The sequence below is a fragment of the Emydura macquarii genome, unplaced genomic scaffold, assembly GCF_026122565.2.
Source record: "Emydura macquarii macquarii isolate MOO-44397 ecotype Brisbane River unplaced genomic scaffold, CSIRO-AGI_Emac_v2 contig_1451, whole genome shotgun sequence".
NCBI classification, from domain to species: domain Eukaryota; kingdom Metazoa; phylum Chordata; order Testudines; family Chelidae; genus Emydura; species Emydura macquarii.
Genome location: NW_027131588.1, coordinates 2361244 through 2382784, shown reverse-complemented (window position 1 = coordinate 2382784; position 21541 = coordinate 2361244). Strand labels below are relative to the sequence as shown.

Here is a 21541-nt window from a genome sequence, read left to right as displayed (position 1 = left end):
ACTCTTAAGCTGAAATCACTGCTACATATAGGGATCATATCAATGAGTATTGAAATTCAGACACCTTCTGAGTAGAATGTGGCAGCTGTTTAACAGTGAATAGGAACACTACACAACAGTTTAGGACAGTGAAAAAAGAACATTGTATCTAATTGAAACTGCAGGAGAAATGTTGGTATGCAGAATGTAATTGCACAAGCTGGAATGGATCGAGGACACTAAGGTTAACATACATTACTTTTTTTTAAGAAAGGAAGGGAGGGGGGGAGTGTAATGATGCTACCAGTGATCAGGACCTCAATTATATGCTGCATCCAAAAGAAGGCACCTCCAACAAAAGAGAGACCACAATATTAGGGTATCAGTATAATGCCAACTCAGAAAGAAATGTGATACATACTGAGGTCTCGTAGGCAAGCACAGATCTGGATAAACCCTGCCTAATTTGTGAGATATGATAGAATCCTAACACAAGGTGGAATAGCTGCAAGTACCTTAGCTGTGTGCAACTCTCTGAACTGTGATCCTTTCCTATTTTATGTTTTTTGAGCTAAATGTAGAAGTGAAAGAAATGGGCTGTCTAAGTAAAAAGTGAGGAAGTTGGTGTGAGCATGTGTAAGAAATGTAACCTATGTTACGAGGTGGTGAGATAGGGTGATGTGGTGACATTAAAAGCATCCAACAAGAATTTACCTTTATCTTACTACATCCTCCTCTTGGTTAGTTTTCTTACAACAACCCAGCTCTTTTGCCTGCTCATCTTAACTCACATCACCATTTACATTCCCCCTAAATCTGGCTCTTCCTCTTTGGCCTAATCTTTCCTGTGTATTTGTGCAAAAGAAAAAAAAAATCTTTACTCCCTTCAGAAAGTGTCACCTCCACTTTACCAAGTCTGTGGAGAGTAGAGTGTTCCCTATTGAGAGAGGGAAAAATTCCATACCATCTAAAGGACTGAACATACTGCCATCTGCAGCACTCTCTCAAAGGGAAGTTAGATTAAATTAGTACTAAGTAAGCCATAGTACAGCAGTGTTGTATGAATACAGCTTGCAGAGTGCTTTGGGAACATGTCAAATAAAAGGTTCTATATACATGTACAATTATTCGTTGAAATGTTCTCATAGCCATGTTGGTTGGTTAATTATTTATTCTAAAATATTTGAAGACAAATGTAAAACACTATTTTTTTCTTAAAGCATAAGGTGTTTGATATGTCTTAAAACACCTAAAAGCTACCTCTTGGTCCCTTTGAAATTAGTTGGAGTTTTTCCACTGTTTTCAGTGGGGCCAAGATCTGTTCTGAAAGCATAATTTAATTCACTATTTATATTATCATTCTTGTGACCCCTCTCCTTCATTAAGTAAAGTCTTTCTACCCCAGAAGCTAAGTGAGAAGAGTTAAATTGTTTGTTTGAATTGATAATGGTACATTTGTAAGGGAATATTGTATATATATTTCAGACAAGTCACTACTGGAGTGCTGTGAAGTGGAAGTAGATAGTGGTTAAGGAGAGTTGTAGAATACACTTTCATTGTTATTTCTTTGTTTTAATAGTTCTATTGATATTTTGTTTTATTTTTGGATGGGGGTTTTGTTTATAATGGTGTTTGATTTGATTTTTGTACAGCAGAAAAATCATAGAAAGTCCTTATAACTTCTGTTTTTGTTTTGGAAATATTGGAATTATCAACTTACAAATAAGCATGTTGTGATGAATTTGTTACATGGGCAAAGAGGGGGTTTAATGCGAGCCTGTGGACCCAACAGGCCCCATTCTGCTACACTTAGAGCAAATGTCAGGCACAGAGAGGGAAATTAAAAGGAGGAGATCTAGCCTAGTTTAGGGTGCCCAGGAAAGAGAGCAGAGCTCTGCTGCTCCTAATGTGAGAGAAGCCTGTTTGAAGCCCTGACACTGAGCTGGATTACCGAATGCATGAATCTCCTGCTACAAGGGACATCCAGATCCTGGAGGTTGGTGAAATATGGACTATGTGAAGACAAGCCCTGAAAAGAAGGGTAAGTACTACTAAGTTTTCAAAAGTAGACCTTGTTTGAATTATTTATTTTGTTCCTGATTTCCTTTAGACCACAGTACCCTCTTATGGGTAGGACTAAAGTGCGCCTTGGCCAGAAGGCCAAAGTAATGCTACCTTGGACCTTGTAGAGACAGCAACCTTCTGGTGGAGAACTATGGCTGGGTGTGTCATGCCCTGACAGGCCACAAGGGGGTACCACAGTAGCAACTCTGTCACAGTTGGTGGCAAATGCAGGCCCAGTTTTAGCCCCTGGAAAGGAGCAGGTCTGGGCTTTAACACACATACAAAAGGAAGCAGCAGTATGGATATGGAACAAGTACTGAAACGGATGGTGGAGCAGGATGCCCAGCAGCACAGCAGCTCCTACAACCTAAGCAGTGTATCGAAGCAATAGCAGCAGCAGGAGCAATAGGTCATGATCTTTTTCTGGCTTCCTGCAATGTCTTGCGTGTCTGGTGGGGACAGGTCCAATGCTGCATACAGTACTGGTCAGACTCAGGAAGATGGGGCATAGAGATGATCCAGAGCCATTTCTTGAAACTTCTGAATGGATGACAGCTGCAGCAACATCGAGAGGGAATTCATGGAGCCAAGGGGCTGGCTCTGGGTAATGGGAAACCTGGCCAGAGGGTCAGCATCCCAACCAGCCCCTCCCAGGCCCAAACTTGCCAGGGTTCAAGAGGTCCAGGAAATCACAAAGGTCATGGGCTGCTTGGTCCAAGATGCTGAGGCAGCCCAGGCTAGACTCAGCTTGAGAATCCTTGGACTAACCAGAGTCATTGAAAAGGGAGTGCCTGTGGGCTGGAACAGGAGTGGCCCATGTAGAAAGGTTTATCCAGGAGATGGGGATTGCCAGACCCTTGTAAAGGATTGTATCAGCTCCAGGCTCCCCTCCTCCCCCATGGGCAAGATCCACTTACAGTGTGTGCTTGGGGACATACAGTTTTATCCGAGCACAGAGATTCAGGTAACTGTGGAGCAGTATACAATGTCCCTAATGATTGGTGTGGCTGCATCTCAAGCCTACCTGCTGGTCCCTAAGCCGGATAGAACCACTCGAGTTAGCATTGATTTTAGAAGAGTTAATGCAATCTCAAAGTTTGAGGCATACCCCATGCCACTCATCAGAAAGCTATTGGATCGGTTGGGTGAGACTGAATATATTACCACCCTAGATCTTACAAAGGGATATAGTTGCAAATTCCACTCACTCTGGAATTCTAAGGAAAAAACAGCCTTTTCCACCACTTATATCTTATATCAGTTCCAGAAAATACTGTTTGGCCAACATGGGGCTCTGGCAATATTTCAAAGGCTAATGGACAGAATCCTCAAGCCCTCAGAAGTTATGCTGTAGCTTATCTTGATGATGTCATAGCCTATAGCTGGAACTGCAAGGATCACCTGAAGGAGGTAGCTGCTGTACTTCAGGACCTGAAAGAGGCTGGACTAACAGCAAACCCCACAAAATGCCATATAGGCAAAGAGAAAACTACATGTCTGGGGTATACATTGGGGAAGGGCCAGATGTGACCTCTTGTAAAGTCCAGTCCTTAATTGTCTGCTCCAAAGAAAGAAGAGTGCCAGTTTTTGGGACTCACAAGATACTACCACTGGTTTTTACTGGGATTCTCATTTGTTATAGCCACTCTCACTGATCTGCTCTAGAACAGCAGCTGAAGGAAATTCCATTGGACAGAAACCTATGATAAGGCTTTTCAGACACTAAAGGTTAACTTTGGTAGGGAGTCATTTGTATACCACCCAGACTTGATGAAGGAATTCCTCCTGTAAACTGATGTTTCTGAAGTTGGGTTGGGGACTATTTTGTCTTAGGTGATTGACTGTGAAGAATATCCCATCCTTTACCTAAGCCTGAAATTGTTGCCAAGTCTTACTCTGTCATAGAAAGAGAGGTCTTAGCAGTGAAATGGGCCATGGAGACATTCCAATATTACCTTTTCAGCAATGAATTCACCCTGGTCACAAGTTCTGCCCCTCTATGATTGTACCATGCCATGAAGGACTCATACCAGCCCTCGACTCATGAGGTACCTGTTCCTCCAGCCTTTCTTATTCCAAATCCAGCATAGAGGTGGGAGTGCTCACCAAAATGTGGACATTTTCTCTCAAGGTGGAGGGGAGGTGGCAGGGGAGAGTGGTGCCCCAAGTAAGATCCTGAGGGGGTGGGTTTGTGACAGGGCATATAGTATATACATTGGCAACAAGAATCCTAAAAAGACCCTGTGAACCCAACTGGACCCACTCCACTACACTTGCAAAAATGTCAGATACAGAGAGTGGAGTTTAAAGGAGGGAAATCTAATCCAGATCAGGGCTGCCCAGGAAAGAAAGCAGAGTTTTGCTGCTCCTGATGTGAGAGAAACCTGGCTGCATTCCAGAGACTGAGCTGGATCACTGCTTGGATGTGCCGCCTCCTAGAAGAGACTCCCAGTCCCTGGGGGATCAGTGGAAGCACAGATTATGTGACCACACGCCCTAAACATGAGGGCAGGGTCCCATCGAGGATTCGTCGGATATCCTGTTTTGGGTTGTAGTTTATTTTGTTCCCGATTTCTTTTGGATCATAGCACCTTGGAGTGGGTAGGACTGAAATGTGCCTGGGCCAGTGAGCCAAAGCACTGCTAACTTGGACCTCATAGAGCCAGCAACCTACCAGTGGAGACCTGCAGCTGTGTGAGTCATGCCTTGACAGACCACAAGGTCACACATGATAATACTGTGTCTGCTGAAAGCCGGAAGATTTAAATTGCATTCTGAGATTAGTGTGTAATGAAAACAAAAATAAGATTGTTGTAGATGCAGAGTTGCTAAGTAACAATCTCAGAATACTGATTTCTAATAATTTTATGAAAACTATATGTGACCTGGGCTAGTGAGATAATCCATGTGTAGATATATTGGTTATTGGGTATTCCTCTATGAGTGTATTGGTTTAGGTTAATGGGGCACTGTTGGAAAAATAAACAGGAAGGCAGCACAAAGACTGTTGATATGCAGCTTCCAGACATTGGTCACAAAACAATGGCTGAATTATTAGCAGTGGAGTTACTACTTTCAGGTTCCAGCCATAGTTGCACAGTTGTTTTGCCAAGACTGGGAGCCTAGAGAGAACTAAATGGTTAAATAGAAGAGAGAGAGAGAGAGAGAGAGAGAGATATGCATGTGTGGAATTGTCAATGAGCTGTTTCTGTAGAAAACAGACTAACAGGGAAGGTTATGGAGACAGGTCCTACAGAAAAGTCTGAAGCAACTGGGGCCTCCCCAAATTTCCAGGGGACAGTAAGCCTTAGTGAAGACAGGCATGCATATAAACTGTTTATGGTTTTAAACTGTTTTTCTCTAAAATCCCTTGGTTCTAAATAAACAACACTTTGCTTTAAGAAGGATGTCTGGTTACTGTATACCATTGGTCATATATCCTGGAAGGAATTAAACTGCTGGTATTGAACCTAACTCAGGCCTTCTCACATAATCGTGGTTCATACCAGAGGACCCCAATGCAAAGCCTGGTCCAAGAGTGGGAAAATCATGTGATGCCACCCCGAGAGAGGTGATGGCTTGGGACCTGAGGGTGGGTGTGATCAAAGAGACCAATAAGAATCAAAAGTGCAGTTAGCCTGGGACTATGACAAAGATAAACAAAAAAATGGCAATAGTGAAAAATGAAACACGGAATAAGGAGTGTAAATCTGGTTAGTTGCTAAACAGTGCTCTTGTTGTGTATGTTCTTTTCAAGAAGACTACAGTAGGTTCACGTAAAGGACAAACACAAAATAAAACTTAAAGGGGAAAATGCCTTCAAGTAAATTCATAGAGATAACTATGTTATCAGTAGAGATGTACAGAATTAACACAGGCACATTACATGACTTGCACAGACAAGATAATCTCCGGTAGAAATTTAATCTCTGATAGAAATTTAAATTTAAAAGAAACAACAGACAAATGCTACCTTACCATCCATGTAATTTGTTGATGGTACAGTGGGATGATGTGTTAATGTCAGTATTTCAGGCTGATAGTATTGTGCCATTACCATTTATCACTCAGAGGTGGAATTCAGCTGCCAGAATTAATGCAGACCACTTACATGTATTCTGACCCCACCATCCTGGGAGGTACTGATGTTCTGTTAGGAGCTAATAGGAGTCATCTCAGGCATAATTCCAACACTACTGTCATTGCAAGTTAACATAGCTGCCGTCTTTGGTTACAGAAGTAGCTTGCAGCGATCTAGAAAGAGGCATAAAATTAAGAAGAGTTATCCTGAGTACAGTATGGTAGGGTTTTTATTTTTAAAGAATTACTGTGTTTACAAGTTCAGAGACTGTGAATATGGATTCACTTTTATTATGACACACACAAAAACATATAAAGAGCCCTGTGTATGGCATGATTATACAGCTGCAAAATTATCCTTTTTTTATTTGCTGCCTAATTGTGCTCCACAGTCTAAATTTTTATTTAAAAAAAAGGTTTCTAACTCTTATGATTGTGAAGATAATCTTCAGAAAATTAAACAAACATAAACTGACACAGAGATATGTACCCAAGCCTGCAGACAGCTTGAAAAAAAAGCTCCCATTCATTTCTGAGCTGTTAACTTTGAAGCCTCCACTTAAAAATTGATATTTTATAATCAAAATTTTAACGTTCTTAAATCTAACAGAAATCTCAAGCTAATGTACTTCTCTGTTGTTCCTGTATATAATGGCAGATATTGCAACTGGATAACTAGTTAATATCAAGAGCTGCTGTGGTGGGAAACAGGAATTAAAACGCCTCTCCTCCATATTTAAAGTCACAAGAAGCACAGTGGTAAAGCGCTTTTAGGACTCCTGAATGCTACCTTTGATTATTCATTTACGTCGTGATAAAATGGTTATAGAGCTGCCCCTACAATTTCATAATGATCCTCTGTAGTGAGCAACTGCTGCTACCAGAGGAATCTTCTGTGACTTGTTCTTTGTTTATGCATATGCCTTATATAGTATTTATACTAGTTGGAACTATTATGGGAAGGGTGGAAAATGGAGATCAATTACTGCTTTATCCAGGTTTTCCTAACATGTCTATTAGAAGTTGCCTGATTTTGTTCTAACTTCCTTTACATAAAAAGACTACATAACTTTTTGACTGAATATTAAATATTTGGGGGGGGGAGGTATTTTAATCAATAATACACAGTTAAAGAGTCAGTATAAAGATAATTTTTTTTGTATTTCACCACATATCTACTCAGTTGCTTTTGAGATAGCACTTAGAAGGAGTAGATGTTTATGAAAGTGTAATGCACTGTGCATGGAAGTGACTAGATTGAGTTTTAATTCTATTCTAAGATAGATAATATTTAAAGGAACAAATTCTGCGATCAGATATGATATGGAAGCTTAATTCCCAGTGAAGTCAGTTTTCAATTTTGAGTTGATTTTGACATCAGTGGGAATTAGTCCTTTGTATTTCAGGACAGTGTTTGGTCCAATATATCTTATTTTTTCTGTAATATAAGTAAATGTGCTTACGTACATACATCTTTGAAAATATAATCTTTCTTTGTTTCCTCTATTAATGTTCATTATGTAAGTGTTTGTAATGTGTGATCTTAGTTTGTCAGCTGGTGCCATTTAATTCTCAGCTGTTAGAAAGATTTTGATATTCAAAATAACTCTCTGGTTAACTCCCCCCACCCTGAACCTCCCCTGCTTTTTCACTGCCTATATTTGCCTTTAATTGACAAGCTGTTCTAAGGAATTAAGTATTCCCTAGATGGCTGGCCTTTGTAAAGAAGAAGATCCTTGAAGGCAATCAACAAACTGAAACACAGCATGTTTTCTTAGCTTGTAATTCCTAATAAATCAATACCAGGCAAACATTCTTGCTTTAAAGGTTAAATACTTTAAGCCTTTTGATAGTAATTGAGTGTATTTTCAAGACAGGTTTAATTTTAATAGTTTTTCTCCATTTCACTAACATTTGATTTAGATAGTAAATATTACATACTGTTGAGTGACACTTCCCAGCTGGTGCAAATAAGAGCACAATAGTCAGATCTGATTTGAAGATCCCCAACTGCAACTTTATTAAGAAATTACATCCTGTAAATACAACTAACTTTTGCCCAGTGGCTTTAAGTTTATGGAAAAACATACGTGCCCCCATCATCTCTAGATGTGGTACCCCAGACTACAAGTGATGACACAAAAATTGAGAGTATGATAAATAATGAAGAGGAAAAGTCACTGATTCAGAGCAATCTGAATCACTTGGTACACCGGCATAAACAAACAATGTGTAGTTTAATATGACTAAATGCAAATGTATAGATTTAGGAAGAAAGAATGTAGGACATATTTAGAGGCTGGGGGATTCTATCCTAGGAAGCAGTGACTGAAAAATAAATTGGGGGTTATGGCGATGAATCAGCTGAATATGAGCTCCTGATGTGATGCTGTGACTGAAAAAACTAATGTGATCCTGGGATGCATAAACTGGGGAATCTTGAGTAGGAGTAGAGAGGTTATTGAACCTTTATATTTGGCATTGATGTGACCACTGCTGAAATACTGTGTCCAGCTCTGGTGCCCATAATTCAAGAAGGATGTTGATAAATTGGAGACGGTTCAGAGAAGAGCTACAAAAATGACTAAAAAGATTAGAAAACACGCCTTATGGTGATAGACTCAAGGAGCTCAATTCATTTAACTTAACAAAGAAAATGTTGAGGGGTGACTTGATTACAGTCTAGAAATATCTATATGGGGAACAAATATTTAATAAGGGGCTCTTTAGTCTAGCAGAGAAAGGTATAACACAATTCAATGACTGGAAGCCGAAGGTAGACAAATTCGAAATGGAATTAAGGCATTCATTTTTAACGGTGAGAGTAATTAGTCATTGGAACAATTTATCTAGGGTCATGATGGAGTCTCCGTCACTGACCATTTTTAAATCTAGATTGGATGTTTTTTTCTAAAAGGTATGTTCTAGGAATTATTTTGTAGAGTTCTATGGCCTGTGATATAATGGACTCCAGACTAGGTGATCACAATGGTCCTTCTGGCCTTCGAATCCATGAAGTCTCCCACCAGCCCCTGTTCCATGGGAAGAATGTTTTGATGAAAATTCCTCATATCCTGTGCCTAGTCAATAAATCCCATGATAACTACTGGTTTTGAAAACATTTGTCTAGCCATGCCACCACAACTTCACATCTGAACTATAGAATGGAGATTTTCAAAGGTATTTGGTACCTAAAATGTGGATAGGCACATAGTGGGATTTGCATAATCAACCAGGTGCCTAACTCATAAATAGAACAAGATGGCCAGTAAACTAAAACTCAGCACAGAAATCTGTACTGTACTATTTTAATTATTGGGAGATATTTTTTTTAAAAATGCAGTTGACACCCTAACAAAATAATAAATCAGGGAAAACATTCTATATTCCCTGTACACAATTTCTAAGTAAAATGTTTGTTTGGGTTTTTTTTTGGACATTTCAGTCAGTTACTGCATTTAAGCTGCATCACTTATTTTCCAGCAATTGGGAATGAGTGCATAATATTCTTTCAGTAAATAAAATAAAATAACTCTCCAAAAACATATTTTTCAAGAAATATTGGGCTTAAAACTATGAAGGCAGGATATGCTTACCTTGATGTACTTAAAAGGGGTCAAATTCTGAACTCCTATTCCTGCACAATCTCATCAACGTCAGGAGCAAAATTTGGCTCTGGATCTATTTTTTACCTTCAGTATTTTGCTCAATAAAAGTATTATTGTAATAGAGGAAAAAGAGAGAAGATTTAACAACTATAAACTTAGGGTAAAAAAAATACAAATGTGCCTAAGGCCCAGATTTTTAAAGGTATTTAGGCATTGCTCTTATTCGTGGTGCAATGCCTAAATACTTATAAAAGTCTGGGCCTACGTGATTTAGGAGCATATGTCTCATTTTGAAAAGTGATTTTCAATTAGACTTAGGAGCCTAAAGAGTGCAAGTCTCATTGAAAGCCACTGTTGAAAGTGAGATGTAAGTCATGTAGGCACTGCAGTAGTAAGTGGAGTGCGTAAATACTTACAAAAATCTGGGCCTAAGTGACTTAGAAGCCCAAATCCCTTTGACTTACAATAAGTACAAAAATGTACCGTTGGTCTTTAAGGGTGAGGTTTTCAAAAGTACAAATGTCTAACTTCTATTGAAAGTCAGTTGAAACTAGGCACGTAATTGCTATTTGTGCCTTTGAAAATATTACCCCAGTGGCATAGAAATTCTAAAAAAAATATGGTAGTAAGTTTAAAATAAATTTAAAACTTCATTCTGATTACTAATAAGGTGTCTAATATTAATGAATTCTTACCTCTTATCTGGTGCATTTTATCTGCGACAGATATACACATACCTGTTCTCATGGGGGAGAAATGCTGGGCAATTGTTTATGCATTTGCAAGTTGCATCTGCAGATGTATTTGCCTCTTTTCACTCTCTCTCCACAAAACCTTATTGGATTTGGATTTGTTTCACTGTACAGAACACTATTGAAGTGAGCAGAATGGTTGTAACCAAGGCTGGGTTAAAATGATAAAAAGTTTTTAATGGAATTACACACAAATTATCACCAATTTGTTTAATATGGTTTTGAATTCTTCACAACATCATTTTTCATTATGAACACACATCTGTATTATAGATAGTGTGGATAGAATCCTATGAACTCTTTGGCACTGATCTTCCACTTCACAGTGCCACATGCATTTAGGACAGCGTGTGAAAGATTATCGATGATAATAAATCACTTTCTTAATTTTTGTTTAATGTCACGTAGTTTTACAACAGTTCAAAATCCATTAATTCTTTTAAATTCCAGGAACATGTGAGGACAGATTCTGAACTCACTTACACTAGTGCGATGCCACTGACTTCAGTGGGTTCATTTCTGATTTAAATTAGTGTAAACAAGGTAAGAAAAAGCTCTGTTTTTTCATGCTGAAAATCACATATCATTCAGTTGGCATTAAGACTTGTTTACTTCCATTAAATGATCAGTAAAATGGGAAAGGAAATTTGCAGCGCATCTTTAGAGCTGAATCCTGCACTTACTTCTGACGGTCTCTCTTTTCCCCTCCATCTTGATTTTGTTTCTCTGCTTCTTTCAGTCTCCTTTACTGTATGTTGGTACTTACAATCATTGGTGCTGGGGTGCCTCAAAGTACTGCTTTTCCAAACAAGTAGTCACTCAACTGCTAGCTTGGGAAGCAGCTGGGGGGAGAGGAGAGGAATGTGTGTGGAGGGAAGCTATTAAACTATTTGTAGGGAAAGCTATTCATTCCCTCAACTCTCCTTGGGAGGGACAAAAGGAGGGGAAAGCAGCTATTAAAGAGGAGGTGGATGTGTCCCAAGAAAAGGGAGCGTGATATTCCTTCATCCCTGTGTGACTAGAAGCAGATATATGGTCTGCCTATGGGCAAGAATAGGTGTTGTATAGAGTACTATAGTGATTTGAAAAATCCATGCTTGCAAATGGTAATGGGGTTGCAGTTTCTTGAAATTCACCCTTACTTCACTTTGTACTGTTAGGCTTTGGGCTTTAGGTACTTTGATTTAACAATACTTCTCTGTGTGCTTCAGCTGATCTTGCAGATTTCTAACTTAAAAGGAATGCAGGGTTAAAAATGGAATTTGAAGAATTTGCTAGAATTATCTTTCATTTCAAATACCTCTCCCCCTACAAATGTAGTTCCAGAATTCATGCAGAACATGCTGTACTTCTTTCTATGTCCTCCATCTAGATATTGATCAGCAAACCCAGCTTGAGACATTTTGACAAATATGACAACTGACAAGATCAAGTCACTATACTTAAAGGTGAACTGCAAAAGCTTTTTAAAGAAATCCAAAACTCTTTGTAAAATTCCAAAGGAACAGTGTGTGTGTGTGTGTGTGTGTGTGTGTGTGTGGCCATGGGGGGGGGGGGGGGGGGAGGAGAGGGAGGAGGAGGAGAGGGGAGAGGAGTATATAACTTGTTTTAACAGCAAGGCTAATTACAGCTTTGCAACATTTAAAAAAAGCAATGTTCTTGTGAAAGCACAGCTGAAGGCTTCCAGGTGTCTCTTCCAAAATGACAGAATTCACAGCTACCTGTATTTTGAACATGGATTGAAAAGATTCTAATCCTGTTTTCATCCGCTTGGTTTACGATAGTTATGATGTTACTTCCTATATCAGATAAACTAGGAATTATAGAAATTATTTCTTACATGAAATCCAAGTTTACTGCACTGTGATAAATCGAATAGTCAGTCGAGATATAAATTGAATGCATATAATTATTAATATAGCACATGGCTCCATAATTTGTTATGCATTTTGGACTCTCACCTGCACTCTGCCCCTAATCCTTTTCCCCTAGGATTTACTCTAAAACTCCAAATATATGAACAGCATCAAACATTCACTATTAAAAAAAAAAATCACTGTGCCAGAGAAATGTTTCCTCCTCTTCCCCCTCTCCCACAAAATATGGATTTCTCCACCCGGAAAACCAAAATATTCCCAAAACCCTGATGATGAGACCAAGGATGGGCAAGATTCAGGCCTACATCAATTACAGGTTTATGTTAAGTACCTCTAATCATTGCAAGACTGGAAATGGAACTGTTATACCACTGGAAAGGGGAGGCTCCAGCTTCCTGATAAGGCCCAGTATTAGCCCTGGAAATGCCTGAAATATCAGAATTTAAAAATAACATTTTTAGGTATAGAAAAAAATCTATTTTAGATCATTTTTTCTGAGGCTTTTGTGGTTGCCTGTGAGTCTTGTCCAGTTGGGCTCCTGGCAATGAATGCCATTAGTCATAATAGAAATAAATCAATAAAGCTCTCAAATGCTTGTACTTTTTTTTTCTGTAACAAATGTGCTTTATAGAGAATTTTGGGATGGTACTAATGTTTTATTGGCACATCATTGAGATAACCTGTACAGTTTACTTGTGGCTTTGCCATTCATGAGTATAGTGCCTATCCTAACTTCATTTTGATAAAACTTTTATAGCACAACATCATATATTATACACCTGCAGATTGGCATATGCATATGCTGCAAAAAACGAGATTAAGAACTCAAGCATTAAGGAGCCAAGGATATGAAAAGTTAAGGTTGAAAACTCTACCTCAGTGTTGCTCTTTTGTGCTCATTCCTTAGAACTTGTTCTGTATTTGTCTCTTTATGAATTATTTGTGAAGTAATGCAGTATCTAAAATGTATTGGACTTTCTTGTGCAACCTTACACACCGTATGTTAAAATACCATACAATATAGTACTCTGCTTTGGCTTGATTTTTGAACTTAAAAAACAACCTGCATTCTGTGAAAATTGGTTGAATAGTTATAAAGTTATGCACTTTGAAAAAGGGAGTTGCACTGGTTTTCCTTTTGGTGTTTGGGTATAGTCATTGCTGATGCTGTCATTAATTCTGATTAATGCTGATGCCTATCTAATTCTATAAAAAGTCTTTGAAATGATTACAAACAAACATTATTTCAAAGGACTATTGCAGTAAACCAGTACCATTTCACATACAACACATACAAGATTCTGAATAGAAAGACAAAATATCACACATAGAGAAATTAATATAAACAGTGGTGATATAAAATGCTTTTTTTCAATTTTTGTTTTAGATCTCTATCCTGAGAGACAACAACAGGATGTGCGTTGGAGAAGAGTAAGTTAAAACAGTTCTTTATGTTCAAGTATATTTTGTATAATGGTTAGATACTGTGATTTTAATGTGTTAATAACTTGCGAGTTTAAATTCAGTGTTTCTGATCCGTGAATTTGAAAAAATTAAGCCATTCCATGAAGTCCACAGTGGCATGTGTGCTATATTGTGCACCTTCTTCTGTCTTCCTTATTCAAGCAAAACTCCCATTGACTTCAGTGCCTGAGTAAGAAGTGCTGCATTGGTACTCCTGACCTTAGTATCAACAAGCCTTCAGTAACTAAAAGTAAATGAGAACACTTATCAGAATAAGTAAGAGCTTCTAAAAGCCTGAAAAAAGAGGAAGTCTTCAATTTTATTGTTCCTTAAAATAATTTCCCACTAGAAAGAACTGAAAGGATACATGAGCTAAAAAGTGTCAGAGAATTATGAAAATATTGTGGGTAAATGCACTCATCGGTGGTAATTACTGCTCTTTCAGTTGTGTATATATATGGTTTATAGCCAAGAAAGTAACCACAAAATATATATTCTGTGTAATCTCCATGCCTTTCTCCTTTTAATTTCAACTTCAAAGTGTAATAAATTTATTCTTTCTACAGTACTTCTAAAATTGACTTGTTAATACAGTAAGTGAAAATGATAATATAGAATTTATATCACACACACTATACTTTGTGAGGTTTAAAACTGAAATATTGCTTCCATGTTAGCATTTCATTCAGTTTTTTGCATATTTATTTTCTTCATCCCTAACGCAAGTCATTTACTGCCACTGTTCATATGCCATTATAGGTTGAACATATCCAAGGAAATATATGCCAGTATTTGAGAACTGCCAGATAGCAAATGAATGGCTAGAGGCATAAATCTTCATTGTGTCAAGACTTTGGCATGGCATTTGGTACCTACCAAATGGGAACATAATCAAATGCAATATAATGTAAATAATATGGATTTTCCAGAGATATGACATAAAACCCAGCAGCAGATGCAAGTCATTGTTCTAGTCTCCTAATTCCACCATGCAATGAGTCTGAATGAGGAACCTCAAGTCACTATAACTCTTCAAATGTAAATGATGAAGGTAACGGAATGGTGGTTTTGCCATAGATCCACTGATTTGATGGGATTCGGATTTGGACTTGAGACAAAAATCCAGTCCTTGTCTCCATGAGAGCAGAAATTCCCAAGGTAGCAGAATAAGTGCAGTTTTGCTACATGTGGCGTGAGGGCTAGTTGTAGCAAAACTGTCTTGGAGGTGGATCCCCTCTACATGGCACTTGGAAGTGGGGCAGGAGTGTAGTTGCTTTCATTTTGCCCTTTCCCCAATATAGGAAGACCCCTGGAGCCTGGTATCATCGCTGAAACACTGTGATGACAGATCCTCAGCAGGAGTAAATGGTCAGAGCACTCTTGCAGTCAGTGAAGCTATGAAAATTTATATCAGCTGACGATCTGCCTCTAAATTATTATTATAAGATCTTGGTTAATGATGTCCAATTGCCCCACTTTGATGTATTCTCTGAAAATACACTAAAGTTTGTTACATTTACAATGCACTCTAGTTGGCAGAGCTCCGTTGATTTTGGAGCTATGCTGATTTACAGTAGTTGTGAACAAAACTCTTAAATATATTTTTCCTAATTTCCCTTGACTGTCCTACACCTGCTGAGCTATATTTCTTTTTTTGTTCTAAGGCAATTAAACAATGAGTTATTGTTTGAAATTCATATCCCAAAGGCATCACAAGATAGGATCCACACTGAAGCAGGAGTAAAGTTCTAAAGGAAAAAGCATACCATAAAGTCATTACAGTGAAAATGTTAAATCATTTATAAGACCAAAATCTGAGCTAGATGTCCAACCATTTTTATGTCAAAAAGGGATCAGATAGCTTCTGAAATGACCATATCTTTAGAAGGATGCTGCGCTGATGCATGCCACTTTGTGCTGGTGAAAATAATGCTGTCTAATCATTTCTGTCATTGCAGGAGGGAAAAACGGTATAATAAAGGGAAATGTGAGAGTCTTATGGCTATATGGCTAAAGGCCTATTCCATTATATACGCATCAAGATGTAACAGAACTCCTAAATGCTCATGTCATATGACTTATTCTAGCTACTGGCTAGAACTGTTTTTCATTTCATTCATTTATACAAATAATGCCTGCATTCGAGTATTGGGCAAGGATTACCTTGGAAACAACAAAGCTAACAGTAAGAGTTATCAATAAACAGAGAGGCAAGCAAATCATTTGTTGCTGATAGCAAGAACCCCATTGCATATGGTCGTATAGATAAATAAGTCAACATCTTGATCTGTTTGGCCTCTTCCTTGATAGTGTAGGTGTAGGGTATGTGATATGTGCCTCCATCATTGCCAGCTGAGGTTCATTGAGATCTTAAGGAGAGAGCCTGTAGAGTGCAGGGGGGCTTCAGAACTGCAACATGTGTTCATTGTGAACAGGAGGATTTACACTGGGCCTTAAGCCCCTCAGAAGCTGCAATTCTCCTCAAAACAAGATAGCTGTAGTGAGGAAGCTATAACTCTGTGTGCTACCTTCACCAAATCAGCAGATTCCTGAGTTCCAGTGCTTACTGTTCATAATGGAAATTAGTGTGAATGCTACCTGTACCTACATTTTGGCAGAGGCTTCTGCCAGTTTCTCATTTGTATGAACCAGGAATGTTTATAAGTAAGAATTTGGTTCAAACATTTTTTTAATTGATTAGTTTTTTAAATTAATAAAAATGTTGTTAGTTTAAGCACCCTCTCTCAGTAAGCTATTTCACTGAGTTAAACACACAAACTATGTCAACAACTGGTATTTAGTCTTCTTTCATATTGACAGTGTAATTCATCATGTTAATCCATCATTGCACTTAAAACCAAAGAGATCTTAACAAAATTAAACCACAGTGGGAGTTCCAACTATAACAGAAATATTTTTTAAACAAGAAATCCACAGAATATTCAAATCTGAGAGAACAGGACCTTGTGCTCTCCCCCCCAAATACCCCTCACCAGAACAAGAGAACAGAGAGAACAAAAAGGAAGCTGTCCTTAGACTAATATCATGATGCTCTGTGAAAACACGAATGTTTAGTCCTCATTTTAGTCCTCTCCCTCTTGCACCTCTGACAGTGGCAAGTCCTGGTATTCCCCAAAGCACAAGACTGTGATGATATCGCCAGTTGTGGCACTATCCTATCCAAAGGAACAGGTGGAGCCATATTATCACGCCTGCCGCTCCCCAGTGGCTAATGCAAAGGGTCCTTGTACTGCTCCCATAACAGCATGGCAGAGCAGTTCCATTCCCCTAATGCTACTGGGAGCTCTAGGAGTCATTGTTACTGCTTGAGGCACACCATCACCAAGAGCTCCCACAGGACAGTGTCCTCCTGCACAGTCCTAAGCACAGAGCTGTATCTTACAGACACAATATGAGCCTTTTTTGTATGAAAGGGCTTTAATATGCATTGTAAACATTTACAGTTCTTTCATATGTGCCTCTGTATCTGTTTATCTAATTGTCTATCAACCTTCCTATCAGCCCATAATAGTCTCTTAAATCTCTGGCTCCAAATGTTAGTTTTGGAATTAGATTCAAATGTGGTACCTTTGTGAGCAACTTAATGAAACAAATTCCTGTGAGGAGTTTTTTTTTATAAGGTATTTAGTAAATATTCATTCAGTTTTGTGCCTATTAAAACGGTGTAGAGCAGAATAGTTTCTAGTGTTCTGCAAGGGAATATTAATCAGTGGGGAGCATGACAGATTTAATTTAACATATACTGTAGATACTACTGTAATTCAATAGAATTAGGTAAATCTGTGCCTTAACTACAGGCAAAATGCAGAAATATAAGCATTTAGAAGAAGGAAAGACGGTACAAAATAGCTAACCTTTTTCTGGATCACAGAAGTTCAAAACTGAAAACTCCAGAGGAAAATGCATATCCCTTCTACTCAAGTGTTAAAGGGAGGCAAAAAGTGGATAGTCAAAACTAACACAAACAGAGACCCAGAGGCAGTATGCAGCATGCAGCAGCGAGTAGTGCTTATGCTGAGTATGTCTCAAATTAGGGTAGGCAAAGCCCTGAGGAACCTCCACTGCAAAGTATTTGCTTATCAGCTGTTTGTGCCTTTTCTTTTTCAGCTATCATTTGAAGATAATTAATGACACTCAAAGAAATATATTGCTTCAGCATCAATCATGAAATACATAAATAATAATAATAGACAATTACACCATGGTACATTATTTTGGTGTGGGGTCCTATAGGATTTCCCCTGTTCTAATCTTATCATCCACACCACAAAAAGCTTCACTTTAGCCATCCTTGAATGGAGCTCCCACAAGATCCCTAAAACTCTCTGCCTGAGTCAGCTGAAGCAGCTTCAGAGTGCTACAAGGAATTGCCATTCCCTGTTGGCCTAAAGAGCTAAGCATCCATTTTGAGTATTAGAATTCAGATCCATTAGATATGCTTTCACAACACTCCAAAAACACTATTGCTACTTATAATCCAAAAAATATTGTGTAAAGAGAGTGAATTATGTGATAAGGGCATATTACAAAACATACAATGGTGATCAGAATTCAATAAATATGGTGGACCGATGCATGGTAAGTATTGAGCCCTCTTTTATTTACAGGAATGAAAAAAAGAAGAAAAATCCTGAACCTGTAATTTTAAAATGACCAAATGAATTTAAAATCAAATATGGTTAAAAAAATTACTCCGAGGTTGAATTGAGACTGTGTGTGTGCTTCAGTCTGAAGCTTATTTTTACAACCAAATTATAAACCCTGAAAATATAATGGAAATACTGACATTCATGTAACCGTACTGGCACTGTTGGGTAGTGCTATAGTTCACTTTATAATATGAACTGATATGTTGTCCAAAGATACTGTATATATGTTACAGAATGTCTCATGAACAGTTGTTTCTGGACGACATAATTGCAAGCGGAAGCTGAGTGGTTCTATTTGGGACAATACATTTACAGACACCATCAGGCCAGCTAGCACAAAACTTTATTATAGCAAATGTTGACGTAAATAAATAAATAAATAAAAGTGAAGCAACAAAATAATCAATCCAAGTTTATTTGATGAAATGTATTTATATACATATATTCCCTGCATGTAATCTTCAAATGGAACAGTATAAGAAACAATCTAAGAGCTTTTAGTTTCATCACATGAGCCAGACTGTTTGTAAAGTTAGATGAACTGAAGAATTCAGGCACCGTACCCAATAGTTCAGTCAACAGCCAAAAGTTCTCAAGTGCTTTGTTATACAGTTCCGATAACTGTACTTTGTGATACAGGTTTCAGAACATAAATAATGGGCCAAACTCACTTATTGTCTGTTCTGGCTTCTGCTGACATAGATCATGATGTCAGTCTGGCAATAGGTCTTACTGACATCAGTCAGCCTGGCAGGAGGTTGTAGCAGCACAAGAGGTCAGTAACTTTCCCCTACCATCAGTCCTACAGCCAGTTAGCACTTCCCCAAAACTGGGCAGTGCTGACCAGAAGGTGGGATGTTGTTAGTGCAGAAGATGGCGATGATTCAACATATATCCTATGTAGCATAATTGAAAGGGATCCTATATATCATCCAATAAAAAATAAAGTTTCAATTGCTTAGGAAAAATCCCAGTAAACTGCACTCCATGAAGAATGAATACTCCAGTAGGTATAGAGGCCTTCTTCATTGCTTCAGGAAAGCATATTGTGCATCATTAAGGGTGACTCTAGCTCGAGGGCATCTCCTAGAAAATACATCAGATGCTGTTAAATTCTTTATTCAAAACAGTAACAAGAATTTGTTTGCTGTGTAATATACCAATTGAACAAATTTCTTATACTTCTCATTCAAAGGGCTGCTTTCATCTAATCATTTTAATGAACATATTGGAGAAAAAGCAATGTTTTAGTACATTCTTGGGGTTTGCTTTTTGTTGTTTTCTCTCCCTCGCCCACCTTTCCAGGACTTCTTTTTAAACAAACTATACTGGAAGTAATTGACTCAAGCCAAGAGTCTTATCTCATAGCTTTTTAATTTACTGTGTTTTTGCCATGCTTTTATATTTACTAATTAATTACTTGAATATTGAATTATACATTTAATATTATAAAGAAGAATATGTAACACATTTTTGAGCTTTAGGAATGTGACAGAAGTAATTTGTAATAACGTGAAAATTGCAATCAAAATGCTAGACAGTTTTGATTGCAAATTATTAAATGTACTGAGAGCAAGTAAAACGGTTGCCACGTGAGGAAAATGTTGTGTTAATTTATTTTGTGTGATGTTGAAGGTAAGTAGGACTTATTTGTTGTTTTCTCACTTGAACAGAAGTTAAGGTCAGAGTTTGAAAATAGCCCCTGAGAAAAAATATACTGCTGTTCTTTTGCAATTTATAAGTAATTTGTCTTCATGTTTTACCAAGCTACTACTTACACAAATACAATAAATAAATAAATAGATTATGATGATGCAGCTAATCACCCATGAGCCTGATTCACCTTTGTTACTCCAGTTTACATTGCTGCCGCAGTCACTGGATTTATGTCAGCACACACCCAAGTAACACAATGGTGAACTAAGTGAACGAAGACCTGCTTTTACTTTGCTGTTAACACTCATGTGAACATATACAAATGAAAAGAATGTTTGAATGTTCTCATGAAATATAGGAGGTGGGGGAGAAATTAAATGAAGACAATTTTGTCTGGCTTAAAACTTTTTCCTGCAGTTTTTGCAAGTTCATATTCTAGCATTCTTCTTGTTCACACCAACAAGCAGAAAGGGAAATTCATTAGAAACTGATTATAAACCAAAGTGAAACTGAATAGCTTATTACTGTTGCCCAAACTGTAATAAGTACAAAAGTAAGCTATAAAGGTTAAAAGTAAATAATAATAAGTTTAATAAACTTATTAAAATGATAATGTATTATAAAATAAGATACTGTATTAATTTTACCTAGGTGACAAATTACTTATTTTCAGATGTTTTAATGAGACAGTATTCCTTGGAAGTATAATAAATGTCTTTTAATATAGTACACCACAAAACTTTCAAGTATTGTGTGTCCAGGATTTTTTTTCCTGCTTTTTGTTTAGTTTCGTTTTCAACTCTTTTAAAATAACAGCTTGCAAAGATTATACTTAATTAAAACAGTGAAATTTGAATTGATCAGGTCAAATTAATTTGATATAGTTTTGAAAATTATTACCCATTAATGCATTTCTAAATCCAGTTATTTTTATCACTAGAGAATTACAGACACATAGGATGTGGCATTGTGTCTCTCCCAAAGAAACAAATATTCTACATTTTCCAATATGAAAATCATGATTCTCCTTCTTATAATTAGCAACACCACACTGCTTTGCAACAGCACAGAGCCTCCACAGTTTACTCAGATATTGTGAATCAGGCATCAAGCGATCCTTTATTTTCCAGTTTAGCTTTACTATATGTTCACCTACAAGTAAGTTCCACTTTTGTGACTCTTTGTACTGTTAAAAAAAGAAGAATTTTCAAACACTTAAATCTATGTGCAATTTGAAACTTGATCCCATGGCAGAAAAGGGAGGCTATTAGTCAAATATTTTTTAAAAATATCTAAAATAATCTTCTCTAGTTTATAATCATAATGGTGGGAAGTTCAATATTTCTACTCAAACAAAGAGGCTGGTAGACATATTTACAAAAGGCCTTATG

The 21541-nt window shown here is 37.6% G+C and overlaps 1 protein-coding gene across 1 annotated transcript in view; it reads left to right on the top strand.

The window, feature by feature from the left end:
• PTPRD (protein tyrosine phosphatase receptor type D) overlaps positions 1–21541 on the top strand; it is a 1886025-nt gene that overhangs the window by 784115 nt on the left and 1080369 nt on the right. The window contains exon 6 of the mRNA XM_067553085.1: positions 13748–13791. The gene's annotated coding sequence lies outside the window, so the exon portion shown is untranslated. The remainder of the gene's footprint in view (positions 1–13747; positions 13792–21541) is intronic.